Below are 23,308 nucleotides of genomic sequence, written 5' to 3' on the forward strand. Positions count from 1 at the left end.
GCTGATAAGGCAAGTATTAAAAGTCAAAGAGTTTTTTCTTATCTTCACTAATTGTTTGTGTGAAACGTTTATTAAATGTTTTACTGATATCAGTCAAAATTCACGAGTTTGTTTTGTTGTAAATTAACACGGATCTGCATAAGCGGACGATGTTAGCTTAACTACCAGAAACTTTGACCCACCTATACGTAAACATTAAGTATTGTATACAGTGGTACCTACTTAATTACTGCATTTTATTACTTTAATTAGGTGGAATGCTCTTTATTTTGCGAAAAAATGCAAATCATTTTTTTTAAATAGGACTAAATTAGCAAAACATAGCTATTAACAATATTTTTGCATTTATTTCCTCGTTACGTGATAGTAATTATGTTTTATTTTTAAACAGTGATAATATTGGCTTATAGGTCATCTTAACCACCAGCGATGATACAATGATGTAATTTGAAAACATAATTAAAGTTGAATGAAAGTCCGAAGTGTCCTCCCCGAGCGGGACAGATGAACGTTTTATGTTTAAGTGAATGTCTCTGTCGTGTGACTGTTTGTGCTGCCACCCGACCGTTGTCCAGATAAAAGCTTCTCCATAGCACGAAAAAGCACTCACTCCAAATATTGATTTGTTACTTCGCCGCTCCTAAAATGGGAGAGATATGTCTTGGCTTTCATGTTCGTTCCTATATTTAAAACAAGTAGAAGTTATTGTCTCTTAGGAAATAACTGTAACTTAGATCCAACTTGACCTACTTATGATTCCATATTTTGCTTGATCCGAGAATATAATTAGAAACAGCACAGTTAACAAACAACTAATAAATATGGAATTAATTTATCTAAAACTAAAAGATTACCGGTACATGGAGTGTAATATTGTAATTTATTTTGTAGAACGTTAATTTGATCATTATGAAAATGTCGGTAAGTAGCGCGCAGGGCCGGACCGGGCGCCGCCGCCCGCGCTAAATCCTAATTAACTGCTTGATTACAAGTGGAATAAAAAGCTCGTAATCTTAATTGGTATTTTTAATCAAAGCTCTCTGAGCGTCGGAGGGAATCTCCTGCAAAGGTATTTAGACGAGCTCTTCTGTAATACCTTATACATAACTAAAAATACCATTAAGTAAGTACCTATTTTAATTTATCATTTATCTAACATCTTTGTAAAATAAATAAAGATACCTTATATAAGCGTATTAATAACGCCAGGCAAGGAAAACTGAGTTATGCTAATGAATTTTCCCGGCATCAAATACGTTAAGAATTTCTTTTATTAACACGTTCGCGTAAGCAACGTCTTACAACGTCGTATTGATATAAGTATGAAAAGGCCCAACGTCGTACGACGGCCTCTAGATTGTCATATTTATTTTGACGGACCATGTCAGACCTATGTGGTGGCGACAACGTTTATAGACGTCGGACGTGAAATAACGTTGCGCCACATAACACAGATTATAAGACTACGTATAACGGCGGGACGTCTTAAGACTTGGTTTAATTTTGTGTGCGAAAAAGGTGCGCCACAGTACCAACATTTAAAAATGAGATTGCTCACGCGAACGTGTTAAGGAAGAATTAAGGGATTTCTTTATTAATACCGTAAAGCACTAATTGCACGGTAGGCAACCTTAATTTCGCCGTGAAGCCTGCTCGGGGGACAACCTAGTGACGTATTCTGGTGTCGATATTTTTAGCAATATTACGAAATTGACCTGTTAGCCATTTATGTGCTGGTATTAGGGGTGGTAGCCAAGTGTCTGAATTTATTTACGGGTAGACAACAGTTTTAAAGTCAGTATCGTTTGTTAATAGACCATTTATTTGAATAAAGTTGGAACATAGTAAGTACCTATTTGATACTGCCCGATTGTGTTAGGTTAGGTTAGTAATAAGTACAGTAAAGTTTACATTCAAAACTGTATGGCCAATAAATCCTTTTATATTTAAATGTACTTAATGCTAAATAATAATTATAAACTAATCAAGCCAATGAAATCTTTATAGTTTTGAACTTAAAATAAACGCATGGGGTAGCGTGAATCCGTCCCTGGCAAGCAATTACAGCACCTATTACTTATTAACTTTCAACCACCCGTAATGGTTTCCGTATTACTTACAGCTAGAGTGAATTGTTGATTCAGAAATTCGTCTGTTTTAATTAATATGAATTATATTTTATAGCTTATGCTTATACTAAGAAATTTAATAAATAGTAATTACGGAATTTCGATCGTAAATTAAAGACTCCGTGGGATATATTGCAAACTAAATATTTAAATTTTATTTCAACTGTAATATGTAGGTACCTATAGTGGAGTGGTGATGCTTATTCAATTAAAAGTTATTTATTCGATCAAATCTGGAACATAGTATGGAAGGGTGTTACTTTTTGCATTAAAAGTAATAACGAGACGACAATAGTGTAGTACAACTAGTTGGAGTTGCAGTGCGCTGGCCGTAAGTGGCTACAATAAAGCTCTCGGTACATTAAGCTTCCGCTAGTGCGCCGTTAGCGAGATAACGAGACCCACTGCCCGCACCACACATAATTTATATCGTCCGAGCTCGTTAAAAACTTATAAAGACGCACATTGTTAGTGCGGCCAATATTCGCGGTTATCCGAGGATATACGACCGCCCTAACGACTCCTTGCTCGGTTCGTGCGAACCATTGCACAAACGACCCCGTCCCGAGTCCGCGAAACGCCACTAGCCGATGCCCGACCATTATGTACTTTGTGAACATTTTATATTATAATGTATTGCAATTGATTGTAAGCGTGGGCTAGTTTAGAACCATTCGATATAGCCATAATATTTTGTTGACTGGGTACCTACAGTTTAATGGGTAAACTTTACGGTCTCAATTTAATTAAAATAGCCTGTTAAAGCATCGACCTTAACTTGGTTCTCGAGGCTCGTAATAAAGAACTAGCGCGTAATGGAAAATCCGTGTGCTGATGCAATCTACCGCGAAGCTTTTAGGCTGGCTGGCGAGCTTCGTTTTTCACTTAGTCGATGTGCGCGCAATTACTCGCTTCGCACGAAATGAAAACAAATTCTAAATGCTACCTATACTTAATTACTTAATACCATAAAGTTACATGATTATTAGGAAATGTCCGGTTGTCACTTGTAAATTACAAAGTTATCCTAAATTTTCCTTATATGGTACAAATTGTATTCGTAACCTTTGGACATGCCTGTAATGATCTTTTAAATCATACATTGCTTGTTTGAAGTCCAAAAATACGTTGACACAACAATAGTATTAACCGAAGTTAAGCTCCAAAGAAACCTTCGCAATGCTGACGTTAATTTGACAAGGCTCTCAATAGCGGAATTGGTAGAGTATGTTGACACGTGGGCACGGCACGGCGGCGTGACGGCCGCGGGACGGCGACGCGACGGGGCGTGGGCCGCGCGGATCACGGACGCGTGCTCGGCTAAACACAAATCAACACCGATTCTCCATTTGTTAGACACGGGAATGTAATTATGGCCGGAACACTTGGCGGGGGGAGGGGCTGCAGTGAGGGCTTCACGTCATTCAAGCTTTTAGTTCGTTGCTCGACAACGATCGTTACTTTGGATTCGTAATGTACGTTTCGGAAAACACCAGATTTTCCTATATTTAGTCCAGCCTATGATTAATATGTAGCGTATTATCATGACTAATATGGGTTTCAAAGATAACATATTTACAACATAACTTTGACGACAGCAAGCGCTCTATTAACTCTAACTCTAATCTGTTCAAGCGATACTTTTCTGAGGCGAATCATTCTTTATTATGTATACAAAAGCGTTATTACGCCAGTTAACGCTGATATAATATGTTGAAGTTCTAAAAGAGACTTATAAAACAATATAGTATGTAGTAGTTGAGCGTTAAATTAAAAAGTATGGTTATAGCGTGCGGGCCAGCGCTAGGGCGGGCATTCCGTGGGCCGGTGCCGTGACACGAGTTAAACTAAATTAATAAACTTGCACCAGTTTCCAGCTTTATTAAAAAACACTCATTAAAGCAAAGGAAAAGTAGGTGAAGTCGCCGGCGGGCGGCGGGGACAGCGCCGCTAATTGCGCCGCCTTTATTGCTTAAATAAAGTTTTAGTGGGGGAACACAAGTTTTAATTAAAAATGTGAGAATAGTTTTTAATAAAGGACGGGCTCGGTGCGCGTATATTGCGAAACTTTAAGCGATGCGATACGCTGAGCTTACAGGAAGTCCGGCGATATCCTCGCAGCTATCTTGCGCCCGCCGCGTCCATCACCCGCAGCGCCAGCACTGCTCAGCTCACCGAGCCATTGTTTGTAGCGAGATCAATCGCCGCCCGCCTGATACCCTCATTCCTGCTTTAATAACTCCAGATACATGTTGTTGCCTTGCGTGTTACTAATAAGCGGCCGTGTATGGACAGGCCCACCCACACACTTCCACTCCTTTTCAGACGATCGCTTACACTGATCGATTATCCCAGCTTAAGTGAGAACATTATCAACTTTGATTTACAGTTATCGGCGTACAGCTTTAATGTTTTATGAACTTTTTTCGAAAACGGTATTCCCGCATCAATATAAAGTGACAAATGGCACGAATAACAAGAGAAACTAATAATGCTAGTGATTTACGCCCGCCCTTGTTATTACGACTCATGTGAAATGTAATTTCGGCATACTGCGTGTAGAGTCGCACGCACACATGGCCACTGGGCGAGTGTGCAATACGTTTAATAAAGGAGGGACGCGGAGTAAATCCTTCAATTTCGCCGGCACACAACGGCGTATTCTCGTTAACCGTGGCAATAAGTTAAACGGGCGGGCAGCCCGCGCCGGCCGCCGCGCCCGCACCCGCGCCCGCTACAGGAAATTAAAAAAACTCTTGGCCCACCACGTCATATTTGCCACTTCGATGTTTTCACTCATTATTATGCAATGACACTCACAAACGACTTACGCTTTCTTTTAGTTGACAATCTTTAACCAAGCACCTGTTAAACATTCTTCAGTTCCACGTTGAGTCTCTGGTACTTTTAGTTCAATTCACCGATTATAAATGATAAATACTAATACCAAGCAAGATGCGATTTAATAACATCAGTTTTTTAATAATATCCGATTTCAACAAGATAGGATAGACAACCAATATCAGCTTCTTATAAAGCTTTATTGAGTTTAACTTAATATTAAACACAAGGCTGTATCGACAACATGTCTGAGCACCATATAGGTATGACCGGAATGTTAAGACATTACCTACATTTAAATTGTTACTTTAGCGGCAGTGCAAGCGGTCGATTTTAATCAAAGTTCGTTCATTTCGAACTTAGCTGGGGAGGCAGTGCTTCGCGGTGTAATATAGGCCGAGTGTAATATCTGTGGAACAAAGAATACACACGTTCCCACCCCGGCACGGCTCGACTGCACTCCTAATTAGATGTTCGATGAAAGTGTAATCAGACGTTGGCCGGATCCGGGACGTAATTAAACGGCGGAGGCGAAGAGTGATTTATTAATAGAAAAGCTCGAGCCGTAATGAAATACTGGGCGGACAATGGCGACGAGGGCGGGCGGGCCGTGGAAATTAAATTCTCAGCGACGGCGCGGCCGCTGGACATACACTTGCCGTTTCTTTGCGGGTCACCTCGGCCGGCGCTGCTTAATAATGTACGGCGCGGCCAGCACCGTCGCCGACGCCGCCAGCGCACCGCCGCCGCCACCCATTACCCACGATGTATGGAGGTGTATAAATTTGTCGGCGAGGGAATGTAAAGAAGATTGGTTTCCTAGTCGAACGGGCGCGGAGAAAAGGGGTGGAATTGAATTTAGGCCGGAATTCACTAGCGAGGTTGTGTTTGTGATATTTCTTACCTATGTAGCAGTAGTGGGACGTGACGCACTTGCCGATTACATTTTATTAGGTATCGATTTCCACGAACATTTATATGATATCAGCGTACGATATTATGTACCCATGTGTATTAGGTGTGGATAGGATGGCAATATAATCACATGTAATTAGGTTTCAACCTTCTATATATTCTTTTAAGTTTTTGAAAATCTTCATTGCAGGAGATAAATTAAACATTTTAAGGACTTTCAGGAATTTCAGGACTATACATGGCACATTTTCTTTCAGGAAAAAAAATCTTCCGCGTCATCCAAATAGATCATTGCATCTTGATTGATAACTGTACCTAAGTAATGCGTTACCCACAATTTGAGTCCTCTTTCTTTACCTACCTCTTACTTTTTACGTCAGTTCAATTCTGAAAATTTTGAAAAAGTATTAAACGTCATACTATGGCCTTAAGATAAATAAATACAAACACAATATAATTTTATTTTCCGGCAAATCTATCTCTCTTATGAAAATTCGTCTCTAAGCAAAAAGAAAAGCAATAAGCACAGACGATCTAAACAAAGAGAATCGACAAAGAATCAGCATTTTCTAGTCAGTAAAGTCGCAATGTGGAAGCGTAACCTTAATTACACTTAAAAGCTGTCGGAGTATACTTTTTCAATTAGAGTATTAAAGTGTTCCGACCCTGTCATTATATTAGAGTGTTGTTCCATGCCACCCCGGGCCGGAGCCTGCCGATGCCGCCCGACACAGTCGCGCTCGCCTCACTTCGCCGCGAGTCCTCCTCGACACACTACGTGCCGGCTTGCCTCCCACAGTTTCAAACTTTACACGAGCTGCCGACCACCTCGTACGAACGTTCCTTGTCGTTTAATTACAAGTTTAATAAATCATTTTAATTGGCCAGCGCTACTCTAAGGATAATATCTCTCGGTCGACTGCGTTACCGGCGACTTGCAGGTGTTGGACATTAACTTAGAAAAGCGAATTTTCCGTAAACCTATCTGAAGTGACAATAATTGTTTGTGGACAAGTATTGTATCAATTTATTTTGGTGCTCTATATTTTGACTGTGGATTTGTTTTTCGTGGTTCCTGTTAAGATTTGTTGGAAAATACATGTTTTGTTTGCTGTTTTCATCGGAAAATACAGTTTAAAGGTAAGCTACTTATGGCATTTTTTCTGGCTTTAATATAATTTACACTGCTTGATAGGCACATTTTTTACAAAAACAACTTGTTTTTTATCTTTGGGTTTAAAATGTTTTTATTTTCTTTTATTATGTTAAATTAAGTATTTTTCGCAATAGGAAGGTATGATGTAAATATTAATTAAACTATCTAAACCGTAATTAAATTCGTTTTGCAGACATTATAAATTGCTCATATTATTCTGACAGTTATTATCTAATTCAGCGACCAATTAGGTAGAGTGCGCTTTCAAATGAGAAAGTTAACTCATTCACGTTAATGTTTACATGTGTGCGATACGATAACACACGTTGTGATATAATTTGGGCATGTGTGCGTGTCCATTCAGTATAATTGGAAGATCCGGTGCTTCAGATAATTGCTTAATTACGTTTTTGTAAAAGTGCGACGTTTAAGAAGAATTGCGTAAAGCCAATTGAGTTGAAGCAGATAATGTTATAAAAACTTTAAGTGGCTGTTTCCATTGTTTCGTGTGATTTCGCACATATTTTGCACGTTATCTATATTTTATGACACATTATACGATATTATGTTACAAGGAGTAAGGCTTGCTAAATATATGAACAAATTAAATACAGATGTTTGAATTAATAAACTATGTTTATGCAATGATTTGTTTTCATAACACGATCACGTGACCTTCGGTGCGAACTGTAGCAATATCAGCGCGAACATGATTGAAGCGTCAGCGTCAAGCCGGGGGGGTCCACAGCTCCACACAATAGCTGGCAGGAGCGAGTGTGTGTCCGGTGGATTAGTGTCGTGTCGTATGCGGCCCCACGAGCCCACGGGCCCACGAGTTCGCATACTGATGCGCCACCACGCCCGCCGCTTGTTATTTTAATTATTGTGTCTTAATTAAAGTTGGTGGAGCCCCCAACCCTTGCCCACCCCCCTGGCTCCTCGACTCAGTATAACATGATACAATATGTACCTCTACCTACCTTACTTGCAAGTTTTCACGCTGAAATTATGAAGAAAAGTTTCCTTTCTCTGCACGTGTATTAAAACTGATTTAATTAATAGTATACCTTGTTAACTAGACAATAAAATATATTGTCCAAATGTCACAGATGCAACATCGAAGATGCAGAGGTCATTACACTACTTAGTGTTATCTCAGCTTTTATCGTAGAATTTAATTTCTAACATCATAAATATGTAAAGTGGTAACCTAATTCAATAGATAAGTTACTTAACAAGATTTAAATGTTAAGATATTTATGATGCTGACCGAATATAAATTACGTTATTTTAATTTTAAACTTTAGATTAAATGGAATGCCTATATTTTATATTAATTAGGTACCCGTATTTTATTTTTACTTTGGAACATTACCTACTGCTTGTTTTTATTAATAACATCACGATCATATCTTAATTGCAAATTCATTAGCCTGTTGCGATGATTAGTCTCAAAAACTTTCTAAGTAACGTTGTAGATTGAGAGTTGTTTCTGTATATTTTGTAGGAATACTGGGATGATATTACCATATATTTTGTTCTAATTCTTTTCAGGAGTCATGAAAAGAGGGTTGTGGAAATCGTAGCCAATCCCATTTGATACAAAGAAATTTAAAGGTCTTAGATAAAATATGGAATATAGACTTAAAAAAATAATAAATATCTTAGCACTATGCTTAATATCACTGAGCAAGCACCTATTATTAATAGCATGCAATGCAATATTATTAATAGCGTTCACAAATTAACATTCAATTAAATCTGTTTACGCAAATGCATTGTTATTACAATTGGAATTAAACAGTAACTTGGTCGGTATAGTAGCACCATTAATTAGTTCATTAACCGCCTCCAGAGCAGCCTAGGAAATGTCGATTAGGATTATTATTAGGCGCACAAGAGATACTCATTAGAGGCATCCGTAATGATTCGCTGACGGCCTACGTAATGCCGAACTCTACATAATGAAGACAACAATATGTACTCAACCGACGCATGAAATGAACACCCGACGTTATTCGTTTGTTTATCATTATCCCGAACCCCTACAGTATTGTGAAACATTCTTATTTATTCCTCCATTATTGTTTGTATGAAAACACAGTAAATTAGTTAATGAAATCGATTGTTCCTTCAGCTCAAATAGAATTCATTTCATTGTGTCCCAATTATAATTGATTTCATTAACAAAGCTTGGCCCATAATTGAAATTAGGTATACAGTTTCAGCAAAAGGGAGGGTAAGGTAATTACAAGATCCAATTTAGAATTGCCAAGTCTACACTTTGCTGTTAGTTTCAAACAAAAGCTTAATTAATTAAGTCGAGAACAATTAAGTTCACTGCCGTAATATTCTCAGCAATTACGCGGAATTCGACGTATTTTGTAGTCGTCCGTAATTGCCGACGAGTCTCGAATCAGATTGTATCCGACGCTAATACAGCACACATCCATTAATTATACAGCGAACACTAATTGGGAAATCTATTAATTAAATTACCTATTAGTGCATCACGAAATCCCTGAGAATGCTAAATGAACTAATGGTATTACGCGTTCAATTGATATTAATTGTCGTCAGAACTAAACACAGCCAATTAGCTTTCAACCACTGCACACAGATTTATGTTTTTATGACATTTATGTACGTAAACTTAACAAAAGAAGTTAAATTTATCTTAGGTAGGTGATGTTTCTTAACCTTTTATGTGAAAACCGAGAAAGTATCACCCACATCCGCCACAGGGCGAGACGCAAATGTCACAACAATTAGCATGCGGTAAACTGGTCGTAACATTTAAATGTCTTTCAAATTAGTGCAAGGCAATTTTAGTGAATACAACCTTAACGACCTATCGGAGATTGAAGCAATTAGATAGCACCACCTGGTATGATGCCGAAAGGTAAGTGCGGTGGGAATGTGTGGCGGGATGCGGTGCCATAGTTGTCGGGTTTCACTGAAGTTTCGGCTGTCAATTTGAATGTATTGGCTGAGATAAATCAGAGGTGTCGTGTCGCTGAGGCGCTAGTCGCGGACGGCAGGTAGGCGCCGTGTGTAACGAGACACATTTCCGGACGTATCCTTCCAATTAGCGCGGTGCGGGCTCTGCTGGCCCGCTGGTCACCGCCCCGCGCCCGCCGCGCGCTCGTTACGCTCCCGCCTCGTTAGGAGAATTGTTTGTTCGAGTATGTAAAAATGTGTTTATTTGCACGTACGCTTCAGGGTAAAAAATATATGAAAAGACCCTTTTAAGACTTTTAATGATTTCCCGGCAAAGGGAAATTGGGTTAGTTATTTTCCCCGGGGTTGCCCCTCGTTAAGTTTTAATGGGGTAGCTAGCTACGACGTAATCAAACGTACTTATTTAAGTTAACGACGTTTACCAGGGATGTATACTTTGTTGTCAATAGCAGTTATTTAAAGGCGCTCTTGGCACGATCGCCATACGGCTCACAAACAACTCTGATTCGCGGTACGACTCTGCGGTCCGGTGTCCTCGTACGTGATACGATACCAATAGGCAATGGCTTCTCAACATCACTTTCCAGGAAAATCGCTTAAGCAGCTAACACGTTAGAAACAGGGGCCTTCCGGCGCAACTGAGGATACCAATCTTGCCGTATAGGTACAACGCCTAATTAATCTTCAGTAAAATGTCGAGGGTGCTTGTTTTTGCCAGGAACTCGACTCATTAGGCCGGCGAAGCATGTTGATTACATTCTGCAGTGCTTATTAGCGCAAACTCTCATTAGGGACCACTATTGTTGTAATTAAACAAGAAGCTGCATCAGTACGGATCGCTAAGCGCGGCTTGTGCTGAAATCACCTCTATGCGGGCGCGATAGCGACCCGCTCATGTCGGATTGCGAGTGGCCATTATGTTGTGCGAATTTAATTAACAACTCAATAGTTACACAGTAGAAGAATAGAATGGAGGGGTGTTCTTGTGGTGTCTGACATGATTCCATTGTTAGCGTCGGTGCAAAAAAGCGGAGGTTTGTTTTTGAAGTGGCTTACGCAATTACGAGGTGGTACTCGGCTCCGGCGGCGTCGGCGGGTGCGCCGTCGTCAGCAACGAGAGTGAGTTTAATTGAACAGCCGAGGGGCGCGGGGCACCTCCTAACACTTCTAATTGGCTCGCCTACACTAACAGGAGCGTTCCTCTAAAATGTATACTCATCGTCATTACGTGTAATAGGCTTCGACTCCACAGGAACACCTGACGCTTTGCCAATTTCTTTACTTTAATAAGTGACAATATTTTGTTGCTAAGATCCAATTTCTTCAGAGTCATGTGTCGCGGAATTGCTTCCCTGGTTTTCAGAGAATATATTGTTCTAATGATTCTTTCATACTTCAGAAATATATGTAAAGTGATGAAAGCTAATAAATAACTCGAGGATTCTATAGGCTAATAACCAATCATTTTCATTTTACTGTTCCTACAAATATTTAAAAATCGATACATTATGACTACATAGTGAAACCCGGATATGGACCTGTTACATAGTCCGTCGTGACATGCATGTCTCCCCCAAATCTCAGCGAGCCAGTATACTGTTTCATAATTTATTTATCGAAATTAATTACAGAGGTTATCAGTGTCAAACGTAGAACACTGCTGTCTACATCTATCTGATTATAATAACTAGTCTGTTCGTGCTATGCTTACTTACTTACATATGTACTTACTTCATGAATGTTATTAGAAAAACATGTTATCTCGATTCAACGTTATGGAAAAAACACAAAGGTTATTTTTGCCATAGAAAACCAATAAAAAACTTGTTATGCATTGAATGATAACGCTTATGCTTAATTAATAAGTTTATCTGGGCTCAATAATTAAAGTTTTATCATTGTTTATATTTTTGCTCACGAAACTAATAACTGGGTGTGCATAATTAGTCCAATTAAGAAAGAATAGCGTTTATATTAGTATTGGTTTGAATTGATTGTGGTGTACGGGTGATTGGCAGCTCACGGGTGAAGCGCATGCGTGTGTTGTGAGCCGCGCGACCATGCGGCACAAGCGATAGCGGACTAACCGCATATTATGATAACAATCCCTAATTAATATTTTACGAGTGCCTGCCAGCTTAGGGTTAGTCGACAATCGTCTGTTTTGCCTTTAAAGTTATTTTTTACCCTTTATTTTGCCAATGCTAATTGTAAAAATAATTTAACAGCACTGTTAACAAATGTTCAAAAAGGAAAGCATATCTTTGTCTCTCTCATATATTGGTCTACTAGGATAGTTTTTTTCTTTGTTTCTTTAGATATTTATGATAAGTATTTGTATTCATATGTTGAAACGTTATAGGTTATATCCCTTTCTTCTTCTAGAATTGATGTAGCTATTTAATATATCCTCCTTCACTATAAGCCTACGTTTAGTTTTCAAATCAAGTCTCAAACAGGCATATCAACCGTTAATCGAGGATAGAGGCGAAAAGGGGAAAATTGCAGTCGTCGAATAAAGATTTTAATAAAAATCATTCTGAATGACTCACGATCGCATTTCGATTGCTGGCTGATCACAATTGATCAGTTTTCAATTTAAAGGCAGACATTGAAGATCTTGTAGCGAATGAAGTTCATTCGCCTTAAACGCTATGAAACAAACGCAATGACTTTAATAGCCTTTTCACACTGGCGGAGTTTTAGAGTGGAAAATCCGAACAATTGCAAACAATTGCCAAATGCCGGTACAAATGTGGCCTTAAAAATCGCGCGACAAGGCCCGTCAAAACCGAACGTTGTCGCTCGTAAAAACCTGAGCGAAAAATCCGCCAATGTGAAAACGCTGTTACAGCGAATAATTACCCAGTGTAAAAATAGAAGGATCATATAGAGTTGATCCTTTGTGCTCACCGTGAGTATCGGAGCAAGTGGGTGCATGGTGGCTGTCTGAACACGGGCCCGACACGACACTTCAACGCCCGGATATGAGCGGCTATTTAATTTCCGCGCTTTCAATGATCGTTTCACATTCAACTATATAACTCTTGTCAGTTGCCAGCTTTGCACCTGAACGTACTTTGAAGCTTCATGTGCTTATATGATGGATTGATGCTAAAGGAACTGCGGTGTTCTATATCAACTTCAGCGTGGAACGAGGTATAAGTGTTACGCTCTGAGAGGATTTTTTAAGGGATTCGAAAATTGAAAACGAATTCTAAGATTAATGACACAATGACAGAATGTTATTTTCTTAAAATACAAAACATAAAAGACTTATGAAGAACATAAATAAAGACATATACGAGTATGTATACATATTGCAGTTTAACTTCATGAGTTCACCACTATTGTTCCCTCGTCAGAGTAATTTCCAGCGCCTTTCAGTGATCCACTCAGTTTAGGCAATTATATGCATTCGTAACGTCTGGAGATTGTTACTGAGCCTGCATTATTTCTGATTGTTCACGCAGATTACATTGTCTCGGCTCTTATAACGGTGGTTGATCAGTCAGTGAAGAAAGACTGCTTATGTCTCATTCAGCTTAACATTTCTTCAAAATCAGAGAAGCTTATTAAAGTTTGTATATTGAATTTAATATGATAATTTATTTTTCTAAATGTTTTTTGTCTTTTTCTTTCTGACGCAAAACTATTTATTATAAGATTACGGTTATGAATCTTAATTATCTTTACGTGGAAAGCGTGCATGTTCCGGAAACATATCGAAACGAATGCTTCAATTAAGGTTCGTTTTGTGAAACAAATGTAATAAGCATAACTAACTGCTCATCTTTCATGAAGATTAAGGTCCGTTTTCGCTGTGTAAAAGTTTTTATTCCAATTTAATTAAGAGTTCTGGACTCATTTGTTCACGTACAATTTACTTACTAGTAAGTAATAAAAGCAAGTCAGGCAAAGAAGTGCATATCAAGGGGTGTATACATACGGCCCAATCCATCTTGTGCGATAGCAATCAGTGCGTCACACACTAATAGAAGCCACTGTATGTTTGTTTGCCATTAATTTCGTGACTCCAGCCACGTAGCGGCTTGTTGACACGCTTGCAACGATAGATACAGAAAAAGAACATTAATTAAATGTAAACAAGATATTATTATCGTATTCATGAATTTTGTTTGTGTCTTATTATGAAGTAAACTCGTTATGGAATAACTTATTTTTACGAGTATTTTTTTATATTAAGAATCCAAATAATACCTATGTTGAGTTTAAAAACAAATCTCATTTGTTTTGTTGGGAACTGAATAGAAACAAATATTTTTAATACCCTCGGAACACATGGTGTGGTTGCAATATTTATTTTGCACTAGTATAGAGGGGGGTGTCTGTGGGGCTCGGCATGGCTGTGTGTCGGCGATAGCGCACTGTCATCACTGTTATCTTGGATCGAGAGGTATCCGCCACCGCACGCGCCCGCGCCGCCGTAAATAACGTCTACGCTGACGGACCGATTAGTGATTACAGTCTACGTTGTAACACCCTTGTAATCGTTATTTTACACGCTTTAAAACATATGAGATTTTCATAAATTATATCCCACCGTTTATCTATTTATCATCGTATTGAAATAATTATAAACAACGATACGAAATTGACGGATGTACCTATACATCTATCTTCTCAACTGTCACCCAGTTAAAGGGTTAAAATTGATAAGTTATTTTTATACATACCAGTATACGCCAAGGTTCAAATAAACCGATACATTCATATCAAAACTGATAACCTTATGTTTTGAGTGACAAACCAATTTTATTCTCGACTGCCCCTCTCAGGCGGGCCGCCCCTCGGACCGATCAGACCTTATCCAAATTGGATCTTGAATAATAAAGAATCGGGGCGATTGGATTTTATTCCTTAAATTCAATTAGCACACAAGGGTCGTGTGTGACTGCAGACGAAAGATAGAGGCATATTATCGTATTAAAAAGGATCGTGAGGGTATATTTGGTCGGAAAGAAAGTGTTTTAATCTTCTTACACATGGAAATTTAAATTGCGTCTCCATCGTCTGGTTTAGTGTTAGTTTAATACATTTATGTAAAGGGTTAATGCTTTATATTTGATGATTTCCTTTGTAACTTAGTAGACATGTGTGTATTTAAACTTTGGTTAAGTATTTGCTAATCACATTTGTTAAGACGGGTAATTAATTCCATACATTATTGTTGGGGAGTAAGAGTTCACAAGTTAAGAATTTATAGCTAGAGATCCAAGTTAACCCCACATCGGCGGCGCCACGGTTAACATTAAGTGAAACAAGTCTGCATGAGCCACATTTATGTAAATTACAGCACTTGCACTACTCCGATATTACAGCTTTGATTTAACGGCGGATAAACTGCAGTGCTTTTGCTAACAAACTATATCGACATGATATAATCTCTTACTTACTTGACACTCGATACGTATAGCCCCGATTTAATCGTGAGAATGGACGTAGAAATTTAAAGCGATATATTTATTGTTTAAATCCGGTCTGCAGCGGGTGTGGGCAGCGATTCCGTAAATAATGTATTATAAAATATGGATGCGGAGAAACTTTTGAGAGTCTGTTGTAATATATTGCTAAATAGACTCGAGATTAGGCAGAAACGCTTTTACGCAGCTTATTTGTGATGAGATATTAAAATTTGCATAATTATGTATGAGAATAATTACGTGGGCATTGAAATTTAATTGGTATTGAATACTCCATTAAAGAACTGCCATAAATTAATTTATAGTTATAATCCATTTTTTTTATTTGACACCGAACAACGATTTAAACTATAAGCATAAGTAGGGATAAAAAAAGCGTGGACACCTTCTGTGTTATGTTAATTCTTTTGCTTACATACTTTACCCACATAAAATTGTGCAGCCGTCAGAAATGCATTAATAATAATTAATATGTCATCTATTATAATTTAATCCGTGCGAGTATCCGACCTGCTCCCCATTAGAGTGAATGTGTTAATAAAATAAATTGCGATATTATCGTTGCCGCGTTTGACATAAACATCGAATTCTACTTAAAGTAATGGAAACGATTTAATGCAGCCGAATCAGGGCGAGCGATAAGACCAGTTTCCTTACTAATGTTCACAAATAGATATTGATTTTCAAATTGTTCACCTTATCTGAGTATGTTTAACTTAATATGGGAAATAAAAAGCTTAATGGAAATTTTTATTTTTCAAGTTCATTTTGTGCTCGAGTTTACAAAAATGCTATGAATGCGTTCTATGTTTGCAAAGTTGGTGACATTAAATATACTAGCTTTAAACCAACACACTGTAGATATTTAATGTTCGCAATAAAATGTAATTGCTTTATAAAGTTTCGTAATACCCGGCTCTAATTGAAACCGCATGCTTATCCGTAAGTACCTATACATTTTATCTAGTACACAATACAATGTTCCAAAGTTTTTGTCTATTAACTCGACGCTTTAATGTACTCGTACCATATGGTAATCGTTAATGGTGGGAAAAAAATTATAACACGAAACGTACATTAGACATTTTAATATATTCACACGTCATAAAATTTAATTTAGTTTTTCGTACGACAAATCAACAAATTACTGTGAATTAATAATGCCCTGTGGTCATTTTGAATGTTAAATGATGTAAGATTATACGAAGATGTTTGATTACCTACTACTTAGTTTGGGCAATCATGTTTAATATTAATGCTTAATGGATGAGTTAATAAGAGGCAAATCTGTCAATGTTTGTGTCACAATTTTAAGTGGAATCGTTGATTTTAGAATCTCGTATTGTGTAACATAGGTCAATCAGTTTGTTGTTTCTAGTAAATATTGCGGTACATAGGTATTTATTACTTGAATAAGGTAGTCTCTTCTAACTTGTGAAGGAATGTAAAAAATATATTTAAAGATACTTACGGGCTGGTCTATACTTCGGCCAAAGGATATGCATTGCCATCCAGCGTGGCAATGCAGCAAGCCTTTTGGGCACGATCCCCGCTGACAGCGATGCGGATGAATATTTTGATACTTAGTTTTAATATTTCCCCCTTTATTATTTTATCATTAATTAATGTAATCATAGATATAATAAAAGGTGAACTGATTTTGTTTGAAAAAAAAGATACATGTATTATGTAATTATTCTTTTAGTCAGATTATAAAGCATAAACTTGTAGATTCATTAGTTAGGATGTTAGGTAAAAACATGACAAAGATAATTAGCGCTCTATTAATTAACTCCAAAGTTACATGTTTCCTCGTTATGATTCAACTCATAAAACAGTTTTTTTGCTAATATTGCGAAAATTGAGATATTAAAATAATTCTAAGAACTTAAGTTTCGTAGAATCTTATCTTGCTACGAAAATATTGAATGTCGTGGTTACATTAATCTGTTACAGAGAATCTCGATATACTTATAAGGTACCTACTTTATTGCCCTTTTCCCAAAGGTCTGAATATGAGAAAGATCAATGTATTCTGCGTGAAATACAAACAAAATTTCAAACTAATGGTACTGTTACGTTATCCAATATTCATAAGCGTGTCGGCATAAAGGTGAGTATAGAACATAATTAATAAAGCACATGTGACGCCCGCCGTCGTGAAGGTGCCAGGAAGAGATTGCGTCGTCGCCAGCTGCTCAATATCAACCAGATTAATGTTTTTGCTCTTAAAATTCTAGATAGTTCGCAGCGCATCGTAGGAATAGCACGTGCAAATTGTGACGTTGCCGCTCCGCTCGTATCGCGCTCGCGAAGCGAATAAATATTAAGTTCGTACGTTATTGAATAAAATAATAATGGAGTGTCTTAAGTGTAGAAAAGTACTTTCTAGGAAAGGATCTCATTTTATATGTCAAGGACAGTGCCAGGGTACCTATCATAGAAGCTGCGTGAAAGGCTTGGCTGCCGATTTAAAAGCGGGTAAAAACCGAATATATTGCAATAATTGTGAAGAAGATGAGTCGGATAGTGAGGACCAGGAGGAAGACGGCCGAGAGCCAGATAAAATCCTAAAGGATATACAAAAAAATGTACGTGCAATTCCTGGACTCATTAAACAGCTGGAGTCCATAAAACATAGTATGTCATTACTCTCCGATAAGTACGATACCCTACTAACTGAACATGAAAAATCGAAAGATAAAATACATAAACTAGAGAAGACAGTAGAACACATCAACAACAAGTGCACATACCTGGAAAAATGCAACGTCGCGTTAGAACAGCGTGTGCACGATTTTGAGCAAAATACACGCAAACATAACATCGAAATTGTAGGTATTGAACAGATGCCGGATGAAAACGTAAAGGAAATAGTCAGCAAGATCGGAAAGATAATTGATGTCAGCAGCGATGATATAGATTGGGTGAGGAGAAACCAGCCAAGAAAACAAGGAGTAAAAGCTGCTTCAATTATCGTCGGATTTAAGACCTCGGGAACCGAATCCCGCGACGCTTGGCTGACTCAACGTCGAAAACTCTCGGACATCACGAGTGACAAAATAACCGGTGGAACCAACAATAGTAAAATATATATAAACGAAGATCTGACAAAGGCTACTAGAACACTACTATGGAAAACAAAGAAAGAACTGCACAACAATTACAAGTATATATGGATTTCTAAAGGTAAAATTTTAGTCAAGAAAAATGAAGATGAAAATTCGATCTGGGTGAGATGTGATAACGACATCAACGATCTGCTCAAAACGAAATCAAAGGTACAAGTCTAATGTCCTTATTCTTAACAGGTACCTATATTCATAATATTCACGTAGTAAGTGTTTAAAACCGTATCAAAATTCACTATCCTAGACAATATTGATATAATTAGTGATAATACAATTACAACATCCGAAGTAGAAAATTTAAAAACGTGGATATCATCTGTTAAATATAAAAATGACCTTTGTATTTTACACTTAAATATTAGATCTTTAAAAAAGAATTTTCACGAACTAACTGTTACTTTACATGATAATTTAAAATATATCGACATAATAATAGTTACCGAACCAAACATTAATTATTCTATGATAAACTTATATAAAATTAAAGGATTTAATATCCATAGTGTTACAAGAACGGGGCGAACCGGGGGCGGCGTACTAGTTTATTCGCGCGAAACTTTGAAAGCACGATTAAATGATATCGAATGTGTATACAAAATATGAAATCGGCAGAGTGTGTTTCCATTGCACTCGACAGCGAGAGTGATCCGATTTATTTGCTATGTATTTACCGACCACCAAAAATTAACAAACAAGATAAAACTAGACAATTTCTCGAAGAGTTACGTAAAGTATTAGAAAATTTACCAATAAAGAATAATTTAATTATATGTGGAGATATAAATATAAACTTATTAAAAAGTCAAGACTGCCGGGTAATGGAATATGAAACATTGTTAGCCGAATTTGGTTTAATTAAATGCATAAATAAAATAACACGTAAAGAAATTATGAAAGGAAATGTAGTCGAATCATGCCTAGACCATATATATATTAGAGCACCTTCAGCACAAATTAATTCCGCGGTCATACGTCAAAAAATATCGGATCACTTTCTCGTGTCTGCCGCAGTGCAGTGGAACCGCGCCACACAAAATAGCGTGCGAGCTGGCAACAGCGCATCGCGCGGACGCGGGCCATCAGCTGACGATCGGAGCGGGAGAAATATGCCTACCGCGAGTTGTCGCCGTGTTCTTGATAATAAGTTGGTTCGAGAGCGATTATTGAGTACTGACTTTAAAGCATTGCTGTCTATCGAATGTCCAATTGAATTGTATAACTCGCTTAAGCAGCTATTTATTGAGATCTACAATGATTGCTATAAAACTGTAAACGTTAGTGTAAGCTCTAGAAATAAAAGTTGGGTTACGGATTATTTAAAAGATTTAATAAAGGAGAGAGATAGACTGTTCAAGGTTTGGTGCAATGACCCAAAGAATATGATAAAAAGATTAGAATATACCAAATATAGAAACAAATGTTTTAAAACCATAACTAAATGTAGCAACGAATACGATAAACAAAGTATTATTAATTGTAACAAAAATATTAAAAAGATATGGGATAGAATAAATATATTATTAGGAAATAGCAGGCAATCTCTAGATACTGTGATATTATCTAATATGCAAGCGCAGGGAAATACGAAAGATATAGCGGATGGGTTTGCAACTACATTTGATGAGGAAATCCAACAAATTAAACATATATGTGACGACAAATGGTTAAGTAGACAGAGTTACGTACAAAAACCTGACAAAAATATGAGGTGGCAACCAGTGACTCAAAATAACGTTGCCAAAATTATCAAAAACATGGACGCTAACAAATCACCTGGAAGCGACCTCATACGTATGTCAGATTTAAAAATAATAGTTAACGAAATAAGTCCTGTCATAGCGAAGTTAATTAATTTATCCGTAGAAAAACACACATTTCCAAAAAAATTGAAAGAAGCAATAATACGTCCTATATATAAAAAAGGCAACCGCAAGACATACTCTAACTACAGACCGATAGCAATTTTATCCAGTATTGACAAAATTATAGAAAAATGCATAATAAATCAACTTAGCACCTACTTACGCACACATAACATAATAAATAAATCACAACACGGTTTCCAAAAAGCAAAGAGTACTAATACACTACTGTCTAACTTTACCAACGAAATTAACAACTACTTAAATGACAAAAAGTTTATAGTCGCAATATTTTTTGATTACAAAAAAGCGTTTGACACCTTAGAAACAAACACTTTAATAACATCTTTAGAAGAGTGTGGTGTGGAGAAGCCTCTGAAGGAATGGTTCAGAGACTACCTCACATCACGCTCTTACCGGGTCAAGATAGGCGACACGTTGAGCGATGAAAAAATGGTCCGTTGCGGGGTACCGCAGGGCTCAGGAAGTGGTCCCGTATGCTACTTAATGCATGTAAACAGTCTATGTAATGTGCTAAAGCACTGCTCGGCGCATATGTTCGCGGACGACCTCTGCGCCTTGCGAGCCGGCACGGACCTCGCTGAAACGTGTCGCCTAGTACAGCAAGACGTGGACGCCGTAGTTAAATGGTCTCATGATAATGGCATAGTATTAAATACGGATAAAACGCAATATATCATCATTCATTCACCATACTTACCACTAAAGGAAAATCCTCTGCCACTATACACTCATACTTTTGATTGCATTCATGGTAACCTTGTCAATTGTAGCTGTAAACCTATCCAGAGAGTTAATTGCGTAACTTATCTAGGAGTTAAAGTCGACGAGCATTTCACTTGGAAAGAGCATATAGATTTCTTGTGCAATAAACTTAAAACCATACTAAGTAAATTTTACCACCTAAGTTATCGAGTTCCTACTAGTACTCTAAAAATACTGTACTCATGTATGGTAGAATCTATAATAGACTATGCTCTTGATTGCTATGGACTTACATTCAAATCTTACATAGAAAAAATAGAAAATATACAAGTAAGGTTCCTAAAACTCTTGGTGGATAAAAAAACTAAAAATAAATATAAAACAGATTATTATAAACTATATAAACTTTGCAAGGTATTACCGGTAAGCATTAAACATAAGTACCTACTCGCAACTAATAACCATGGTAATCAGGAGCATAATTCATCATTATTAATAAATGTATCTAACAAATACAACACCCGAACGATGTCGTCTGGTAAATATGGGTCATAAACAAAACAGGAATAAAAAAAATAAAAAAATAAAAAAGTGTTCTTTATTATAAAAAATCAGTGTGTATTATGCCAAATAGTAAAATAATTATACTGTCCACACAATCAGAGATCAAAACCTTATTTTCATGAAAATATGTGACATTTTTATTTTTATGTGTCCACCGAAAATACCAGATAATCCACAGAAAAGTATAAAATAGAGCTTTTAATAAAAAAAAAGTAATTCCAAAACTTCGAAAACATAAGAAAAATAACAATCATGCTGCACTTTACATCTTCATATTAACAATACAATGAATCATTCAACACTGTTAAACAAAAAAAAATAAAAACTTTATGTCCACAGAAATGACATATTTTCTGTTGACAGAATTACGTCGTCGTCACTGCAGGATATTGTAAAAATGCAAAAACGTTTTTTTCACAGAAAACGTCAACATATTTTTTGGAGTCTAAAGATTTAATAATTTAAATTTTATAACTTAAATTATATACTTATATATTATTATTAGTATATTTTTGCAAAAAAAAGAAAGCGTTTCTGCTTTTACAAAGCCCTGCACTGATGTTTATGATATTTAAATAAAGTTAGAAAAATAAACGGTGGTGCTCATGTACCAATTTAAAATATAGATTCATCATCTTCACTGTCTGTGTAAGGATTAATGAATGGTTTTTTAGTTTGTTGCGGAAGGAGAATCAAATCTTCTTCGTCTTCCGTGTCTGTTATGTTATTAATAAATGGCTGTCTTACAAATCGCGAGTGAAATATACGAGTATCATCTGAATCATTTGAATCATTGGAATCTGAAACCAGCCTCAGTCGTTTCTTAGGACGAGTAGGGACACTTTGAAGTACTTCTTCTTCTGGTGTGACTTGAATTGACCTATATGACACTGTAGAAGCATCAGGTGTGGCTACATTTCTCGGAGATAAGTTTAAGGCATCAGAGACGAAACTATTGGGAGTGCTTGACCTTGTACTTCCAGGTTGAACATTTATTTGTCCGATTTCGAAATGTGGACATATTGTCGTAGCTGCGCAAGACAGACAACTTAGTCTTCTTGCATGTAAAATATTTGGTGTACTTCGACTCCAAGTAAGTTGGTGAATCTTTAAAGTACCCTTAAAAGCTTTCGTTCTACTCTTATCAGCAATGCTTTGAATGTCCTGAATATACGGGTCACCAATTCCATAAATCTCTATTCCTTTGCAGGTTTCTTTTAAACAAGACATAAGAGAATCATAATCCGATACGTCTTTGCCCATTGCAACCGAATTATCACATAGTCTTTTTACACATCCACCTACTCCATCAGGAGCTCCTTTTCCATGACCTTTTTCGCTGTAGTGCCAAGTAATATTATCAACGTTATTTAATTCTCTGGCTATGAAATTCGAAATAAAATAAAACATTAATTTATTGCGGTACTGTGTTGTCGGTCCGTCGCTTAATATGTGTAAATCTGATAAGTTTGGACTAATTTCGTTGATTCTTTGTAAGACAGGTCTAAGATGAGCACATATCATCACAGGGTCATGTCGTAAGTTTTCCGATATAGAGCACATCGATGTTGATAAAAAA

General features: G+C 37.1%; 1 protein-coding gene across 1 annotated transcript in view; it reads left to right on the forward strand.

The window, feature by feature from the left end:
• Nucleotides 1–6,594: 6,594 nt before the first annotated feature.
• Nucleotides 6,595–23,308, forward strand: part of LOC110372315 (LIM domain only protein 3) — a 44,556-nt gene continuing 27,842 nt past the window's right edge. The window contains exon 1 of the mRNA XM_021328931.3: nt 6,595–7,025. The gene's annotated coding sequence lies outside the window, so the exon portion shown is untranslated. The remainder of the gene's footprint in view (nt 7,026–23,308) is intronic.

The sequence above is a fragment of the Helicoverpa armigera genome, chromosome 10 (assembly GCF_030705265.1).
Source record: "Helicoverpa armigera isolate CAAS_96S chromosome 10, ASM3070526v1, whole genome shotgun sequence".
Classification (NCBI taxonomy): domain Eukaryota; kingdom Metazoa; phylum Arthropoda; class Insecta; order Lepidoptera; family Noctuidae; genus Helicoverpa; species Helicoverpa armigera.